The 19862-nt window shown below is 37.5% G+C and overlaps 1 protein-coding gene and 1 long non-coding RNA gene across 2 annotated transcripts in view; one reads left to right on the top strand and one right to left on the bottom strand.

Moving 5' to 3' along the window:
• The window catches only part of LOC121313246 (neurocalcin-delta), a 93903-nt gene that overhangs the window by 19076 nt on the left and 54965 nt on the right, over window positions 1-19862 (top strand). The window lies entirely within an intron of this gene.
• On the bottom strand, window positions 1979-18117 carry LOC121313248. Its single transcript, XR_005949958.1, has 3 exons — window positions 17976-18117; window positions 4649-4726; window positions 1979-3324 (listed from the first exon to the last, which is right to left on the bottom strand). It is a non-coding gene; the product is annotated as an uncharacterized LOC121313248 (long non-coding RNA).

Here is a 19862-nt window from a genome sequence, read left to right as displayed (position 1 = left end):
GGATTCTAACACACTTGCAAGATTTAAAATGAGATTACAATTAAAAAACTGAAGATTGTTCTTACTCTTGAGATTTAAAGATATATTACAGTTTGATAGGGAGTATTTAACACTGAATTTAAAACAGAATTACAAATTGTGGCGAAATGTAAATAAATGCCGAAACACACAAAAACCCCAGAAAAATATCCCCGTGATCATAAGGATTTTGTTGTGGAAGACGGCAAAGGAAAGAAGGTACAATTGAAGCGTGCAAGTACTGTCGAGTTACTATACATATTGTGACAAAACACCCAAGAATTTTGGAAAGTAAACAAAAAAATAATTTCATACAATATATGAAAAGTGAACCCCCCCCCCCCCCCCAAAAAAAAAAAAAAAAAAAACGATTTACATAAAACTCTAATAGCTAAAAGTAAGCATTGAAAAATGAAATTAATAAAAACCGAAAAATAGCCCTAATTATTACCAAGACAAAACTGCCCGGATGGGGCACTGATTGAATACTATACTATATAGTTGTAGTCAAAGGTTTACGCACCCCAATGGAAATTTCTCAAAAACTAAGAATTTTTGGAATAATCTTTTGTAACAAAAGTTTTGCTTTTGTGGATGAGGAAAAAAGTTACAAGAAATAGATTATTTATTTCAGAATTTTTTTTTTGCAAAACTCCAAAAATGCTAATTCAGAAGCATTTATACCCTGACAGGGAAAATTAAATTAATAGCTAACTGAGGCACCTTTAACAATAATAACCTCTTTTAAATGGTTAGATTATTTGTAAATGAGTTTTTGGCGTGATTCTTTAGTGATTTTTGACCATTCTTCAACGCAAAATTGTTCCAGTTCATTCAAATTCCGAGGACTTCTCTTGGTGTGCACAGCCTTCGTCAATTCACAACTTCAATTGATTCTCAGTAGGATTTTTTGACTCGGCCATTCCAGAACCTTGGTCTTATTCTTCTTTAACCATTCCGAAGTAGATTTTTTACGTGTGCTTTGGAACGTTGTCTTGTTGGAACGTCCAGTTGCGCTTTAACCCTTAGTGGTCCATTTATTCAGCGCCGCCTGTTAGGCACGTCAGGTCCAACTTATTTTCACATACAGTTTATTTAACAGGACACCCAGTACTGCATCTCCAGCCCTGCCCCACCTCTTGTTCACTTTATCACATACCTCTCCATAGTCGTGCATACTGATAAATCATCTCCTAATCACTCATTTTATCTAAAAACTCCTCAATAATGCTATACAAGTCATTATTTTATAACATCTCAGAAAGCTTGGCAAATATCTGTGATATTCTTTGAGCAGTGGATGCGGAAGCAGCTATCTTGTTTGTTCATGTCTGTGGTGAAGGGACTGCGTATTGTTTAGATCCGCCTCTTTTTTTTTTTGGCTTCTGTCAGTCTCACTCGGACATTGAAAGGTTTTCTCTGCTTTTTTCAGAGAAAAAAAAAACACCACTAGACACCTGTGCTTGACATCTTTTGTAATGTCGGACCAGGTCCGACATAGGACCACAAAGGGTTAAACCGAGTTTTGTAGCGGAGGGTTTCAGATGATTGGCCAGTATCTTTTAGTATGCTATGGAATCCATTTTACCATGTATTGGAACTAAATTTCCTGTGCCATTAGAGGAAAAACAGCCCCTTAGAAGGACCACCTCCATGCTTGACAGTAGGTATGGTGTTCTTTTCTTTGTACGCCTCATCAAACTTTCTCCAAACAACAATTTTTTTCATCACTCCACAAAACCTTTGACCAAAGCTCATACACTTCATTCAGATGCTGTTTTGCAAACTTTAAATGTTTGTCCTTTTGACGTTTTTCTAAGAGTGGCTTTTTCCTTGGCCTATGATCATTGAGACCTTCACTAGGCAATTATTGACCCATGGATGAAATGGAAACCCCAGTCCCATTTGCAGCCAATTCACTTTGAATATCTTTCGCAGCAAATCTCAGGTTGTTATTAACCTTCCTCACAATTCTTCTACTTGTTCTTGGTGAAAGAACCTTCTTTCTTCCAGACTCAGGGAGCGTTGTGACAGAACCATGATTCTTGTACTTATTGATAATAGAAACAGTAGTTGAAATTGGGATACTCAAATGCTTGGAAATCTTCAGGGATCCTTCTCTAGTTTTATGACATTAAATAATTTTCTGCCTAAGGTCTTCAGATTTCTTTACTTTTTCCCATATTGACTTAACTTTTGCTACAAAAGATTTTTCCTAAAATTCTTTAGAGAAATTTCTAGAAATGTTTGTGAATTTCTTGGCTACAGCTCTATATAATAGGGTATACATAATGCAAGCACACTTTTGCTTTTATTTAAGAAGGTTCTGGACCAAGACATGTGTATACATTGGGTGGGTGCATGGTTGCAGTCTCAGAGTGTAATATGATTATAATACGTAACCAGCTGGTATTGCGTGTGATCATTTAGAAGTAGGTTCCAGTTCAGGTCTGAGCGCCTCACATAATTCTGACATTGCCAGATGTGTGAAGTGAAATCTTTTAACAAACATTTCATCTGGGAAAACTGACCATTTTATTTGAGGTCTGACAGGATTTCCCCTGCCTAATTCTTGCTTTCTGACACCTTCTACTGTATGTAAACAAAGAACGGCAGACACCTTCTTGCTACTCCCATTTATAAGAATGGGGTTAACACCCCAATTTTTTTTAAAGCTGACCTCTCCTGATTTTAATAACGCTGCACTGAGAAGGTACTAATAAGTGTCCTACACCTTCATAGATTGCGCAAATTATATAATGAACACGGAAATGCGCCAATTGTACTCAAAGCATTAAGAAAATGTGTTAATAGCACTAATTCAAGCATGCAGACTGACCTTTGTAGGTGGCTGAAAAGGATATTAGCATTTTGAATAAGTCAGAAATGGTACTAATGTCAGAAAACAAGGCCCTTAGTGTTTAAAGGTTTTGCTTATGCCTTTGTGTTTCTTAAAGCATTTCCACTTCTTTTCTGGATATAGTAACTGTAAGAAAAAAGAAAAAAAAACGATTCCATATTTTGTAGGCTTGAAGTCATTTTAAACTGTAGTTTGTAAAAGTAGTACTGATTGTGTCTCATCTAAATGTTTGTCAAACGACCATGCAAATTCACCAGGTAGCTTTACTATTCCAGCACTGTATTTTCTATTGCCCATGTCCTAACATTTTTCTCTGTACTGTTTTCTTCATGGTGCTTTACTGTGTTTTTACGATGGCTAATCTTCACCCTTGCTTGCAGTCTCACAGAGGTGAGAGGGTAGTTGAGTCTTCATTCCTCCACAGCAGGACAGTGTATGCAGGTGCTCTGTGAAGAAACAGAAGACATCAGCCTGCCGTCTCATTTATCCCTGTTCATTTGATTTTATAAACAGCTCTTGGTGTAGTCGCAAACTTTATCTCAAACTGTGAACATCATTCATTTGTCTGATTTCGTTGTGCATTTCAATTGATTGTAATATTATTTCCAGACATTGTCTATGATAATGCGTGATATAGTTTGAAGTAAATAAAGTTGTTTAGTAAAGGTTGTCTTCTTGGGTGGTGTCAATGGCAAGAGTAGACAACACAGATCATGCTCAGAAATAAAAATAAAACACGTACTGTAGGCAGGAGAGCGAAACGTCAACATTTAGGAATGTTAAACAACCTTGTTGAAAATCGATATGGTTCAGAGCATATCTGTTTTCCATTTACTTCAGATGCTCGTTTGTATGACTGGTTAGTTTGTTTTAGTTCTGCAAAATTGACACTGAAAAACTGAACAGAAACTGCATTTGTCATTTTTCTTTTTTAATAACCTCCGGCTCATCAGGATGTTTGGTAGGATAGTAATAAAGAGACGTATGTTTTCAGCACTCAATGCAATTCAATACAGTGAAGCAATTCAATGCAATGGATGTTTGTTCTGTTTGCACCAGTGCAAAGTCTGACTCTATTTATTCGGCATGGAGAATGTGTGTTTGATAAACCAAACAAGAAACAGGGTCTGGTAAAAGTACAGTGAAACTCTGACACAACATACTGCCTTGGGACCATAAAAACAGTATATTATAACCGAGATATGATTTAACCAGATACATGCACATACCTGCCAAATCAGCATAAAAATCTAAACCTAGTACAGTAGTAGTTAATGTACATATACAATGTATGTAGTATAAAGGTTTATTACAGAAGAAACAATGTAAAACAATGTAATGTACATTACTATACATTAACATTCTGTATTTTAATTAATACAGTAATTCTTTGTTCCCATGGATAAAGATAAATAACAAAAAAAATGTAACTAATGTACTGAATAATACTGTACTGTAATTAGTAAAATAAACAAATTAATAACAAATACAGTACAGTACTAATACATTATAGAAATAATAACACTGATAATAATACAAATAATACAAAAGTCAATAAACATTACCATACAAACAGTCAGTTCAGGTACAGTACAGTAATCATTGCCTGTACGCTATTTTAAGAAGATTTTTAGGCCCTGGCCAGGTTAGCGTTGTAGAACCAAGTTATTAGCAAGTTAAAGGGCTTTATTTCGACTTTTAATTAAATTAAAGAACGTCTTATCCACTCCAGGTTTTCCCTTTGTGCAAATGCTCACCTAATTTATTTACCTTGGCGTGGGCGTTTTTTCCCTCATAAAAATGATTCCCCTTTTCTAGGCACTTTCTCGTAGCTCCTCCATTCTGCTCCTGTGTTCAATGAAAATAAACAACAACATTTACGAGGGGGGAAAAAAGAAAGGAAAACGTGTATACATTACAGTGGTTTCTGGGATACAGTACATTTCTGTGACAACATCATTCTGACTGTTTTCATCCCTTTAAGATTTCTCCAATAATGTACAGTTTGTCCTTAAGTGAAATTGACGATCGTTTAGCGCTGGCCATGATGATACTGCATAAATTACAGTAATAGAAAGCAAGGTCAAGAAGTTGGCCTACAAGTACGCAATATGCGCAGCACAGACCACTGCGTGCCATCGCGGTTCATTCGTAATAACAGGAAGTATGCACTATCAGAGTACGTACTAAAAGGAGAATTTTAAACAGGATTTAAAACTATTTTATTTGGTTTCATGATACTGGTTCTTTATATCAGTGTGTATGTTATATCCCTGGTACGTAGTAAATGGGTTTGACTGTAGTTCAAATCGGATTCAGAGTTATTTGTACTTTAAGTTAGTATGTTGTACACAAAATGTAGTAACTTGTTATCAATCTCAAAACTGACATTGTAGCCAGGCAATACTAAATACTTAAACATAAACACACACAAAGGCACACACACATAATATATATATATATATATATATATATATATAATATTTATATATAGATATGTGTATTTCAAACTGTGTCAAAGTTCTCTGTGTGAGATAACATCTGTACACAGGATAAGATATACTGGAGTTTTGACAGGGATTCATTTCTCATACATGATTTATAATCGGGTTCACATAACTTATCAGCAGAGTACCAGCAGAAATGGTTTGGTACTCAAAATTAAGGGTCATCATCCAAGTCTCTGTCTAGCTCCACCTCTTCCTCCAACAGGCCAAACAATTGGGATGGCCATGTCAGAGACCACAACAATAGTTTATGAATGTTTAAGTTGGAGTCCGGATTGCTGGTTATTACAATTTTTAACAAATCACACATTCTCCATTTATTTCAATATGCTATCACCATATTGCCGCCATGGGGAGTCACAAAAAAAACCCCAAACATTTTGTCATTTTATTATTGTTGTTGAACATGTTAGCATGACGTCACAATAGTATTTAAATAAGGATATAACTGAGGGGAAAAATATATTATTTTAAGTAAAATGGTTAAGTAAATGTATTTTTTTAAACTCATATTTTAATGTAACAGCTTTCAAACATCGACTCCTCCTCTCATCCATGCTCAGTTTGGGAAGCGAAGCGTAAGCTTCCACAATGCCACTCCCCATAACTGCATCCCTCTTCTCTGAATGGACGGCTTAATAGAGATCGCTGCTGTCATTGGTTGTTTCAAGTGCCCATTAAAAGAAAATGATTGATGTTATGTACTGGAGTGGTTCCACCTATCCCACACCATTTTTTTTTTTAAATAAAAACTTGAAGCAGCCAATGATAGCTCTAGCAGGGAGGCACTATGGATAAATTGAAACCCTCTGGTCTTAAGTGAGATGTGGGGACTGGTATTTAATTACAATCAGCTCAGTTACCCGGAGATCGTTAACAGAGCCTAGAGACCATGAGACCTGAGAAGGTATGGGTCACCTTGCAGTCGTGAGCACCCTTGCTGCCTTTATGAAAAATGTTTTCCTGTTAAATGTACTGAAGGTACTCCTTTGTGTTGTGTGTGTTTTTTTTTTGTTTTTTTTTTTTAATTGGTGTCCATGCGTACCTGCGTAGCAGCGTACCAGTTATGTGAACCCCTGTTTATAACTGTTTCAAATCTCATATTAGGATTCACAGGAAGATATACCCGGTCAGCCCTTTTGGCATACATTAATGGTAAGGTTCACACACCCTGTTTGCTCCTAATGTTACCTACGGTAAGGTGGTCCAAGATAAGTGATCATTGGGGTTAGTGACATCTAACATTTGTTTGAAATAGACAAGGAAATCTAGACTGTGACGACAATAACCGTGTCTGCATTTTAACAGGACTTGAGATATCATTTCGGGGGGGGGGGGGGGGGGGGGGGGGGGGGGGGGGGGGGGGGGGGGGGCCAGGGGGGGGGGGGGGGGGGGGGGGGGGGGGGTAAAATTTTAGTGAGTCATTAATATATACAATTATCAATCAGGAATAAATTTGAATGTGTTTTTGCTAGCATAAATCTAAATCTCTGAATACCTTTCTTCAAAAATGTTGCCAAGATCTGTTCCATTCCTTACCATACTAGGCTCTGCAGACAAAGCCTAAAGCTGATTCTTTAGCAAACACCTGAAAAGACTTTGATACAGTACAGCCTGTGGACCAAGATTAATTTTTTGTCTTTGATGGGAGAACTCTTTTAAAGTTGAAAGATATGAGACATAGCTTCCTGATGCAGTTGACTGTCAAATGGCTACAAGTTGATTTAGTGTCAGTTTTTTGTGCAGTTTTCCATACCTGTACCGCAGTGTCAGATGTAATTGAAGAGGAGTTGAAAAGCACTACTCCATTACATGTCAAGCACTCTCAAACATAATTGCAATCATTTGATGCCCACAGGCACTAAATTGCTTCACGTTCTTTTTCATTTGGAATGGCAGAGGGACCTACAGTATCTGTGATCGCACAGCAAGTGTAAGTTGCAGTAGGTTTATCTTCACATTTGCCTTTTGCAAATTCAGATAAGATATGAAGCAAGCTTACAATGTGACAGCAGTTCTGCTGGCCCTGTTCTTTCTTTATCAAAGCCTAGGTGCTTTGTCGCCTCAAGTTTCAGTTTAAATACTTTTCAGATTGGGCTTTATTTGAACACCTTGTATCCTCAATGAACCAACGTTTTTTGAAAAAGACCTTTGTCAGTTGTTCAATTCATTCTATTACAAGCATATCTGATTGATCGGTATCTTAGTGGCTGATTTGCCCCTGCCACCTCTTAAACACCTCATTAAACATCATCCCATCAAAACCCTTGACCCCAAAAGGGCTCTGAAGACACTGGGGAGAATATGATTCTACCTTTTCAGCATCTTTCATATAAAGTGGCCTCAACCTGTACAATAGTTCTACAGTACATTATGAAAGAAACTTTTATAAAACATAACTACATTTCCTGTTACAAGTTGTATTCTATTCAATTTTAGCATTCTTTTTAAATGAAATAATGCATAATCTTTTGGAACTATTCAAAAAAAAAATTGTTCCTTACTGCTCCAGCACTTTGAAGGCTGCATTTGTGAGCTTTCACATTTTATTAAAAAAAAGGCTACAATTGTGTTTCTGATGATTTATAATATCCCTAATTACAGTCTTTGTGCTATCCTGTTATTATTGCTTTTGTACAGAAGAAAGTGGATGGATGCAGGTGATTTGTAACCATAAATTATGTCTTCTTTGTACAGTTATACTTGCATGAGTCACAGTGTACCTCTAAGAGGAGTGAGTGATGGAGGCTCATGTGCCCACATAGCCACTGCATGTAAATTAAATACTGTAGACTATGATCCACAGCACTGGGTGACCAGAACTCAATGGCCATAACCATTTACATTTCTTCAGCTTTGCAATACAGTAAAATTCAGTTTCTGAGGTCTCCAAACTTTCCAACCACTGCATTAAAATGAGAAAGCGCTGTAATTCTTAAATAGTAACTATTTGAAATATATACTACATTTTCTTTTTTTTTTTTTTCAGGCAAGTGTTTTCTATGCTACATTGTAACTGCAGTTTGAGATGTCATTGCAGCGCATATATACACTTAATCCCTAACAGTAAATGATGCATTATGAAGCCAGCTCCCCCCATGTGTTTAACTGGTCAGCTAATTAACTTTTTATTTTCTTTTGTTTTACTCAACTAGAGCTGTACTTAAGCGCACATCCCTTAACAACGGCGCTTCTCCCCGCCCACCTCACACTACAAGCAGTTTGAGTGACAAGTTTCAAAAATAATGTGTTTAGTGGGAAGGTCAGTGGAAGCGATCCGTCTGTATATACATCGTATTTGTTATAAAAGTAATTTGTTTACTTTTTTTACCGCCAGTTTAATTCAAGTAACATATGATATGACGCATATAGAAATGAATATGGGGTACGTTTTGTTCTTGTGCACAGCATACTACATTTCTGGTTTATTGGTTGGCGATCATTTTAATTCATTAATTTATTGTTGACAGCATTCTTATTTCTAGTCACAGTCAGTTTCTTAAATCTAAACTTTATTGCTATTATTTTCCCCCCACTTCATTTAATGAAGTTTTGCTTCAGATTATGCCATTGCAGAGTTCTTATTTTTGAGAGCAGTTCACTCATATTGTGCTTCCCACAAACGCATGTTTCTTCAGGCTGATAGGCAGAGCAAAGTATGATGTTGTTGGTGGGCCAGCAAAGGTTGGGGACTAGTAATTTCATCTGATATCACACCGCGGGGTGGGGGTTGTCACAGCCTGAAACGTTTCCAAAAGGGGGTCCAGCAAAAAACGTTTGAGAACCCCTGTGTTAAACAAAGAATATTGGTGCTCTAAAGCATACTATGGCCACCCACTGCACATTCAGAAATTTATCTTACATATTTTGTCGGTAAAACCTCAAATTTCAAGAACAACTCGGTATGCCTTTTAAAGTGGTTGTTGCTATCAAAATAATTCTAAGCCTCTTTTGCACTTCCATTAACTACAAAGGTCTCAGCTGTGCTGCTTTAAAAGAAATGCATGTTGTAGTTAACATACCAGATATTAGGTGTTAACACTAGCAGGACCGTAGATATACTAACACCTAGAAGCCCCGTCTTTCTGACGGCTGTATTCAAAACACTAATTCTTTTTTTTTTGTTTTTTGTTTTACAAATCATTTATTTTACAAATCAAAACAAGAAAATGTAAATCAATAAACAACTGAACAGACATATGTGTTACACGACTGGAGAAAATTACATTTTAAAACCAAAAAACGACAAAATGACCGCCGCGGGACTTCTAGTGTTAAGATCCAAATATGTGTTTGCCCTGTTTCTTTCAAAACTGCTCATTTGAGGCCTGTGCAGTGTATGGAAGTGCACAATATTTTACTGTTTTGTGTTTAGATCACCCTGGGAACCAAACTTTGCTCTCAGTAGGGTTTATTTCTTAGTTGCCGAATCTTTCACAGTAAGGATCAAATGCCTTCAAAATGTCAAAGGTCATACTTTATTGAAGGTGGTCACTAATGCTTTGAAGACCCATCATCCACATATATTATATTAAATGAGTATGCAGTATTGAAACTTTGAAGGGAAATTAAAAATATGGTATGACACAGAAAAGTATATAAGGACAACACTACATTGAATATTGCATGAGGATTGCTTATTAGAATCCTTAGTATATTTTCAAAGAGGAGATAATTTTATCTATTCAGGGTATTTATTGAGTAGTCTGTGTGAAGTTGTCCAGCAACAAACTCCCCATCCCCAGTTGTACTGCTTTCCTTGGGAGAACATTTTGGGGTACCATTCTACTTGTGAGATGTCTTGCTTATTAAGATGTTTAGCATATTTTAAAAGAGGAGACGATTTTTCAGGGATGCCAAAGAAACCTGAGATGGAATTGTTTTCATGTAACTCACTGAAGAGGCCCGTCAATCATTTTTTATACTACATGGATACTAATGTTCGTGATGCTAATGTTAGGTTCAGAAGTACAGTTCGTTTTTTTTTTTAAACGTAGTGCTTCAGTGCTGTACAGACGTTATATGTTATCCGTTTCTCCAGTTTCTCTGAGATACGAATGTACCAACTTTACATCTTTTTTTTTTTTTTTTTTTTTTTTTTTTTTTTTTTTAACTTATTCTCATTATGTTGATCATTAATGAACAGTTCTTTACTGTGGATGTTGCTGAGTAATTGAAAACGTGACATTTTGTGTTTGAATTGAAAGTGACGTTCTCGGAGTCGAATGGGTCAAAGTTCAAGTATATTTTCCTCTAGAGGAATTATCACTTTTTGAAGTCACTATTGTGGCATTATGCCTTTTTTTAGAATGGCTCAGGATGCAAATATAGCCTTCATCCATGTATGTATGTATGTATGTATGTATATGTGTGTATATATATATATATATATATATATATATATATATATATATATATATATATATATATATATATGAGTAATGAATGAGTGTGTATACATATTGTGTATATATATTATATCATATATAACATATATATATATACCTGCACACACAATATATATATGTGTATATATGTATATATATATATATATATATATATATATATATATATATATATATATATATATATATATATATACACACACTGCAGTTGCATTGCAAAAGATGGATATAAAATGGTTCTTATAAATGTGAGTAAAAACCTTGTTAACCACATACTTCTAGAAAGCGCTGCATCAAACAGAAGACCCCCCTAGCTGGAGCTACAGTGTCTAGCTGTAATTGGGTTTTGAGCTCTAATTGTAGCTTGTTATTGCACTTTCATGATAGTGCTATTCCAAAGATGTATTTTGGTTACTTAGAAAATAATACACACAGAGGGAACTGCCAGAGATTATGAACTGGTTTAGGTTACTAATGAGCCCACACTGAAGGTGGTAATGTGGCCATTGGCATATCCAGTAATATATAGCTTTCATGCTGGCATGGTTTCTGATTTTGTTTCCTTTTTGGTTTGTAAATGAAATCTTTTTTCAAATGTATAGATATTTCTTCTCTGCCAACCCCAACCCCCATAATGACTATAGCCCCAACCCACAATATGACAGACCTTATTCCCATGATGTGTTTTATCAATGTAAATCTCTGATGCTGAGACCACAAGTGTTTGACAGCTTTTGAATAGCCAAGGTAATGACAGGAGATCATACGTTTATCAAATACAGTTTGATGCAAAGCTTAACCTTTATTCCTTATTGTTGTTCTAAGACTTTTTTGTTTTTAGATATTTCTGTGAAAACCCACAAGCTACATTTCAATAGCAGTATTTATTGAATTTATGCATATTTATCCAACCTGACAACAAAGCAAAAGGCTTTATTGAGGTAGAATGGTGGTATCTCTTACTAAGGGTATATATTTGAACTGGAACGGGACTTCATTAAACTCTGTGCCAGGGAGATGACTATACTAAATTTTATTCCATACTTTGCTTTAGGCTCTCTATTAAATTGAGATCCAAAAATTGGAAAGATGGTTAGGTGAAGGCCCTGTTTCAGGGATTTTAAAACATTCTTACATCCCCATCTTTGTAGTGCATTTTCCATGGGTTGGGAAAGCAAAATCGCCAGGGACTATGTCATCTAACCGCACTACAGCGCCCCCTACTGGTCAGGCGCCCAGTGCTCTTAAGCGGACACGTGGGGGGCTGGCCTTTGTCCTCCAGGGGCCAGAAGCTTGTTGACATCAAGTGCCTGGGTGTAAAAAGGAAATCGGCATGGAGGTGGGATCAGAGGATACCAACTCGTCTTCAATTCTCCAAAAATGAGCTGTTGTGGTAGATAAATTGAAGAGAAAAACTGAACACTTTTGCACACTAAATGAAACCTACATCTGCAATGATAGTCTGCTACTAGCAGTGTACAACCTTTAAATCTCAAGTGACCTCACCTGAGCACCACCTGACTCCCCACAGAGCATGGATTCTCCCACTTTACCAGGGGTGCTGGGTCTTCTAAACACAGGTTGTTTTATAAGTCAGTTATCAAGGTCAGTTGTCTTGATTTATCAAGAGGTATAAAATGTCAAGTCTTGACTTGTACTGTATGCAGTTAACACAGCTTTTCATATGCTTCCCCTGTACATGTGTTTTTTACATGCTTTACCGTAGCGGTTCACCATATTTGCCTGTGGTTTGCCATGCGTTCACTACACTTTTCAAATCCTAATAATGCTTTGCTTTAACCCTACAGTACTGTAAACTTTGATTAAAGTACCTTTCTATTCCATTTGGATTAATTCAATCCTACCCATTTTTGTGCAAAGATTATGTGCAGATGGTATAATGTACAATGCCAGGGACGGTCGGATGATTGAATGCAGATGTATTTAGACCATTTACATCAGTCACCACTTGGATTGAGGCACTTTGACCAGACTGTTGGTGCTTGAAAAAAAATATGCAGAAAATAATCAAAAATAAAATAATCCAAAAAAAATCCTTGGTTATAACTCCTTTTAATGGTGGGAAACGTTCCAATTTATTTTATGAAAGTACTACATATTTTACCTCTCCTGGCTGCAAGTTCTTTCTACGTTTATATTAATGGGGGCAAACTTGTTTTAAACTCAGTTTCTGTATACAGTATTTATCAACTCTTTTCAGTCAGTTCCTTTTAGTTTTAAAGTATTCTCTGTTTCCTTTGTGTGTGCCAAACCGAAGCCAGAGGTTCATTATCCAGCCATTTGATAATATGCCTGTCACACTTGCAAGCTATGAGCTCTTATGTGCTGATGGATTAAACATGACTAACTTGCTACCTCCCTGTTGTATCGCCTACACACAACCAAACAAATCAAAGAGCATTTTGGGACATTGGAGGATACACAAATAATGTTGTTCGGTATTCCACTGTCAACACTTCTGACTAACTTGATGTGATCAAATTTAGAACCTGTAAGACTACCACCTGCGGTGGTCTAGATTCCAGATCTTGAGTACGGTATTAAATGCTCTGTAGTGTAGATACGATCTGTATTTAGCACTTTAAAGCTAGTTTAAAAGCAACTAGCACAGTTTAATGGCATAGTGTGGACAGGGCCTTAGTTTCTTAAAAGCTTTATCTATGGTTGAACAAAATAAGGCCTGTTAAGTAAAGGCCGATTTTAAAAGTTCTTAGAGTATGATAGTTTAGCTAGCTTCAGTATCAATAGTGACAGGACATTCACATTTGGTGTGTAGCACAAGAGCAAGATTAGAAGCAAACAGAATTTACAAATGCATCTGTAACAGGGAAGAGGTCTGTGCTGACTCTTCTGGTGCGTTCAGAGTGCTGCAGATAAAGGGCAGCAGCCTTGCAATATTCACCTGTCGGTCATGGCAGTGACACGGAGAGGTGGGAGAGAGGTTGTGTGGGCTCTTCCACTGAGTGGCTGAGAGGCAGGGGTGACTCTGACAAGTGCAGCACATTTATTTTGTAGTTTTATTACCGTTTTATTTTCCCTTTTTCTTTCACCTTTTGTTTTGGATTATTCTCATGAGCACCTGCGAGTGCGCCCGCACTTTGATTGTTTACCAGCATTGGTATTCCCGCGATCCTGTCTGTCATCGATGGTAGTCGGGCCACGGACAACAGCGCCCTCTGCGGGATAAAATAAATCATTGAACGGAGAAACAAAAGAAATTGGGCCCGATCTTCAATCTTCACGCAATCCCCTCGCAAAATTTGTGTTTCACAAAAAAATAGTGCTTTGGCACAAAATGAGAGATATTCCAGAACGGCACAGAGCAGTTGTGAGACATTGGAATATAGTAGTTTTTTTTTTTTTTTTTAATTTAGTCGTTGCCAATTTTTTTTGTTATTTTCTCCCAATTTAAAATCCCCAATTATTATTTAGGCTCAGCTCACCTCTACCACCCCTGCGCTGACTCCGGAGCAGTGAAGATGAACACATGCTGTTCTCTGAAGCGTGTGCTGTCAGCCAACCGCTTCATTACACACAGCGGATTCACCATGCAGCCGCCCAAGAGCTACAGCACAGGAGGACAACGCAGCTCCTGGGCAGCTGACAGGCAAGCCCACAGGCGCCCGGCCAGACTACAGGGGTCACTGGTGCGCGGTGAGCAAAGGACACCCTGGTCCTCAAAAGACTACTTGGGTACACTACACTGTATGAAAAAAAAGTTGCAAGAAATAAAATGTAAGTATTAATATATTTAAAGGTGCAAGCCCACTTTTTTGTTTAAAACAATAAATTAACAAGCGCTGCATGTATGTGAAGAGCTTAAGCGAGAGTTTACAGTAACATCCGATCTGTGTTCATTTTTATGCTCGCTGAGCTACACAATACAAATCTCATTCGCTGACCTACGTAGCTATACGTCAATGCAAACAATTTATAGATACATGCAGATTTGTATTTTCAATGCATGAATAAACATGATTTTATAGTTTGAACACATCACAGGGATGGAAATAAGACTCCTATTGCATAGCAGTTTCACCCATTCCAGGTTTTAGTATGAGCTTGATTAGCCACAGTGTATTGGTAACAAGGTCAGGTGCCTTCTATTAAACTCATAGTAACACCAGGAATGAGTCAAACTACTGTGCAATAGTATTGAGTCTTATTTCCATCCCTGTATCATACAGTAGTAACTCATCTGGACCATTACTAGTGTAAAATGTGTCTGATTTTACATTTAAAAAAGAACCAAGAAACGCTGGGGACACTCCTCAGATGAGATTGAAGTCAATGGTGTCCCTCAGCCACCAGTGATACCTTCAGATTCTCTGAATCCCATTCATCTATTGTGGATTATGAGCTTGAGCTTCTATGTTTTGCACCTGCATTTTATATTAACCTGGTTCCTCTATAAATCGTGCTACATTAAGCTATGCTCCTTTGTCCGTTGTCGTTGTTTGATACATTGAACTGCACATCAGGTGTTGTTATACCCACTGTTTTAAAAAAAAAAAAAAAAAAAAAAAATGTGAGTGAACTCCTGAGACTGTATGTTGAGTGTTAATCAAGAAAAAAAGGCCATAAACAGAATATGTGAACTTGCTTAGCCAGAGGGCTAAACCTTTTTAAATTTTGTATTATTATTATTACCGGTAGAGTATTATCTTTACCCTTTCATTTTGAGCACCTCCGCATTACAGCTGCCTGATTTTCAAACACACATTACAAATGGAATCATAGCAGTCATAACAGTATTGATAACCTTGTTACTGCCTCGCCAGATAGACCTGAGTCAACAGGTCTCGATATGTTGTTAAAAATAAAGACTTTTACCAGTGTGCAAAATGCACAAAAATATGTGTTGTCATTAAAAATCTATTTAGTCAAGCAGAATCCTATCACTTCTTGTGCAGTATGAGACGCCGAGTAAAATCAAGCACACAGACGATGCCTGGGGATGTTTCTCTGATGACAGTAAACCTATAATAACCCTTCAGATGTGTAAAACACGTTCACAATCGCTAAGTTAATGAAAAAAACACTTAATGCCCAGAGCCAGAGAAGACTGATAATAATAACTTACGATGCGTTTCTCGCCCTGGGTGTATCACCTTCCTCCAATCTCCACCTTCCCCCTCTCCTCTCTCCCTCTCCCCATCACTCACCATTAGCGCAAACCTAATTGTGTGTATCTCCACGGAGACGCTCCAAAAACAAAAGGAGCCAGCTGAATGACTGCATATGATGAAAGCAGCTGAGGGTTGAGTGGGCAGAAATTCTGACGGCAAATACAACACCAATGAAAAAGTCTTGATAAAATACAAAATGTGGGGCAGCGTGCAAGACCCTGCTTGTCATGAGCCCCCGTGCTTGCATGATGCTGTTGAAATCCATGGAGATAAATTAATTACGATTTTGCTTATTCAGCTTTCGATCTTTAATGATAGCTGTTTTAAAAAAATATATATTTTGCCACCTAGAGGCAACCTTGATTTGGAAAGATTTCCATTGAAAAGGTCTTTGAGAGCTGTAACAGTGCATGTAAAGAGTTTAGCCTTGACAGAGAGCAACGCTGGATGCAGATGCAGATTCTTTCTTCACTGGCATAAATTACCTTTCAAGCCTGATGAAGATGTTTTACAGACTGCACAAACTTCTGAAGTGCAGTTTCAACAGCCTTGTGTGTTCTCTGCAGGCATATTTATTCAAAGGCAAAAAAGCATGATGTTGCTCTTCAACCCAGGAATGTAAATAAAACTAAAATGATTATGGTGTCTGAATTGGTCAATTCTGCAAAGTGGGAGGCAGTAATAGGAACACACTATGCTGTGTGATAACCTAGACGGCTGGCTGTGTGGTCCAGTGGTTAAAGAAACAGGCTTGTAACTAAGAGGTCCCCGGATTAACTCCCAGCTCAGCCATTGACTCAAACTGTGTCACCCTGAGCAAGTCACTTAACCAGGTGAGACGTTGCTGTAAGTGCCTCTGCAGCTGATGCATAGTTCACACACCCTAATCTCGTATCTTGTAAAGCGCTTTGTGGTGGTGGTCCACTATGAAAGGTGCTATATAAAAGAAAGAAACTAAAGCAAGTCACTGTTTTATTACATTTTCATTGCACCATGTGGGTGTGCTAGCTTTCTGCACATTCACTGTGCTTCAAAGCAAGTAGAGAGAGATGTTACATTTCTGACAGGCTATGCACCTTTTCTGGTCCTAAGCACTGTATTCTGGAGGAAATGTGGAATAGATATACTGTATTTAATGTACAGTATAGTAGACGCTGATACTGATTCAGGCATCTGACGTCTTTTCTTTGTATCATATGAAAAACATGTCACCATAAAGATAGAACAGGATGCTATGTTGCTGATGCAGCAACCCATAATGTTTTTATGAAATACTATACTGCAAGGATATATTTAATTGAAGTGGAATGAATTCAGGTGACCTTGTCGGGTCAAATCCACTTTCTTTAACAAACCCCCCCCCCCCAAAAAGCAGCAAAATAATGCGGGACACCAATTTATGTCATTAACCAGCAAGCACAAAATGGCTGCCGTGGTCCACTACAGGGTTGGCAGTATTTCACCAATGCTCAGTAATTAAGTTTTTAAGGTGCTTTGTGATCCTGTGTGGAGGAACACTTAGTTCTCCGTGTAATTATTAACCCATCTGTTGTACAGTATCGTTTCATTATCCAGTTGGTTCAGCACAATTCAAGATCAAGAACTGATACCAAAAAGGTAATGCGTTGTGGGGCCTTGTTAAACCTTGCACAAGATTTATTTGGGCTGTACAGTGGGATCCAATTAGTTTGGCACATTAATGACAGTGTTCTCCTAAACAGTTACATGTCTTCATCACTGGTGAACAAATACGTTGTTTATTCAAAACCTGTGGTTTCTTCTGCACACTGGCTTTGTTTTTGCAGTAAATACCTTTGTTTGAAATAGTGCCGTCTACTGGATACTTTAGAAATAAGTTTGTAATTTTTTTTTTTTTTTTACTAGTAGTAAAAGTACTGATAGGCAACAATAAAAATTGTGTATCGATATTGATAATATTGAAGTCTTCCAAAGCACAGAAATAACACAATTACAATATCAAACATATATACATCTATAGACATTAACAGATATTTACATATGAATCAATACTTACTTTAACTTAATGGTGCTTTGCTTCACAATATCCATGGAGAAAAACAAGGTTATATTGTTTTACTATTCCATCATCAGCCACCTCAAAACTGAAACACTATACTTCACTGCGCACAGACTGTATCTAATCCGGAAGTAGTTGAATCTTCAGCTGCTCTGCGTGTAAATGCTGACTCACGGCACCTCTAAGAGCATTAAGTATGGTGTGATGCAATATTTTGCAATATGCAACCAGCACTTCAATTAATAACATCTTTCAGTGCTAAAGGAAAAGTGGAGATCAAGAAGGTTTATATATGCAGAGACCTTTACATGTTGTAATTAGTTAATCAGTATGTTCTCAGACTAGGGTTGCCACCAGTCTGGAAATTGTCTGGCTGTCAGAAATTAACAAGCCAGGGCACCTTAATGTCCAGTGTGGCAGGCTGGCGAGTGGATACAGGCCCAGAGACAGTCTGCAGTTCAAAAAAAATAACTATATTATAAATAAACACAAAAATGAAAGGGCACAAGGGCCAAACAAAGCGATTTAAAACACAAAAAGAAAGATAAAAAACAACTAACAATTTCCAGGCTGGGAAATGCCTTCACTGGATTTATCAAAATTCAAAAATCACACACAAAAACCCACCAACTTACTTCCTCAGCTCACTCCTCCTTACTGGGAGGCTGAGGCCTCCTTTTATGCCAGGTGGCTAAATGATAATTGAATAATTACATTAGTTGATTGCACCCACCTGGGGCAATCAACCTGGGCAGGGAGGAGAATTTAACTCCATTCCTGCCAGTATTTCCAAGGGTAGAGCCCTGCTCTGCCACATCCAGTTTTAAGTGAAATGCTTAAGAATGTTCTGTGAGCACTCCAAAAAAGAAAAGACAACTCTGGCTGGCCTAGATTTAGTATATACCATAAAATTGCTACTGTGTGGCATTGAAAAAATGTATATTAATAAGAAACACCTGCTACAAATCAAGGATTACTGAATATCCCAGCAGCTCTTCCATTCTGAGTGCAGTTCCATAAAAGTATAAATATAATTCTGTGTCACATTATTTCCGTATGTGCCTTTTATCTGACAAATCGTAATAAATAATAATCATACTAATAATTTGACATTTAGCAAGCCAAATCAGAGTACTAACAAGCATTCATTATTTTGATTATATACAGTATATCCTTCCCAACAGTCAAGGCTGTTACACATTGGATCCGATAACGCATCCACATTTAACGTGCGTCTAGAGAGAACCCCCCTGCCGACTCACTTGTGAGTAGCTTTGCTTTGACTCTTCTGTCCAGTTAGTTCCGTTTAGTTTCATGCGATCACCCTCCCTGCGTCTTACAAATACTTGGTGGTTGGACCCAAATATTTCACATTTTGACTCATCGGTCCATAAAACCGACTTCCACTCCTCAAACATCCAATTTCTGTGTTTTTTGGCCCAGGCAAGTCTCTTCCTCTTATTCTGCACTCTTAACAATGGTATCTTTGCAGCAATTCTTCCAGTTAGGCTAGCTTCACGCAGTCTCCTCTGAACAGCTGATGTTGAAACATCTGTACTTCTAGTAGCATTTAGCTGAACTAGTATTTCAGGCGCAGTTAATCGCTAGTTTCACAGACTTGTGACTCGAATGAACTTGTTCTCTTATTCTGAGGTCAACCTTGGCCTGCCTGACCTTGTTCGGTCCTCATGAGTGCCATTTTCTTCAAATCGTTTGATGGTCTTGGACACAGCAAAGTTCTTGCAATTTGTCTTAAAGATTGACCTTCATTTCTTAAAGTAATTACAGTCATTTTTCTTTGCTTAACTGAGTGTATTTTACCATTTTCTGCTCCCTTACATTCAGGAATGACAAACTTGTGCCTATGCTACCTATATTTATAGT

Source organism: Polyodon spathula, chromosome 3 (assembly GCF_017654505.1).
Source record: "Polyodon spathula isolate WHYD16114869_AA chromosome 3, ASM1765450v1, whole genome shotgun sequence".
Taxonomy (NCBI): domain Eukaryota; kingdom Metazoa; phylum Chordata; class Actinopteri; order Acipenseriformes; family Polyodontidae; genus Polyodon; species Polyodon spathula.
Note: the sequence above shows the minus strand (reverse complement) of the source record. Positions and strands in the feature narration are given on the sequence as shown.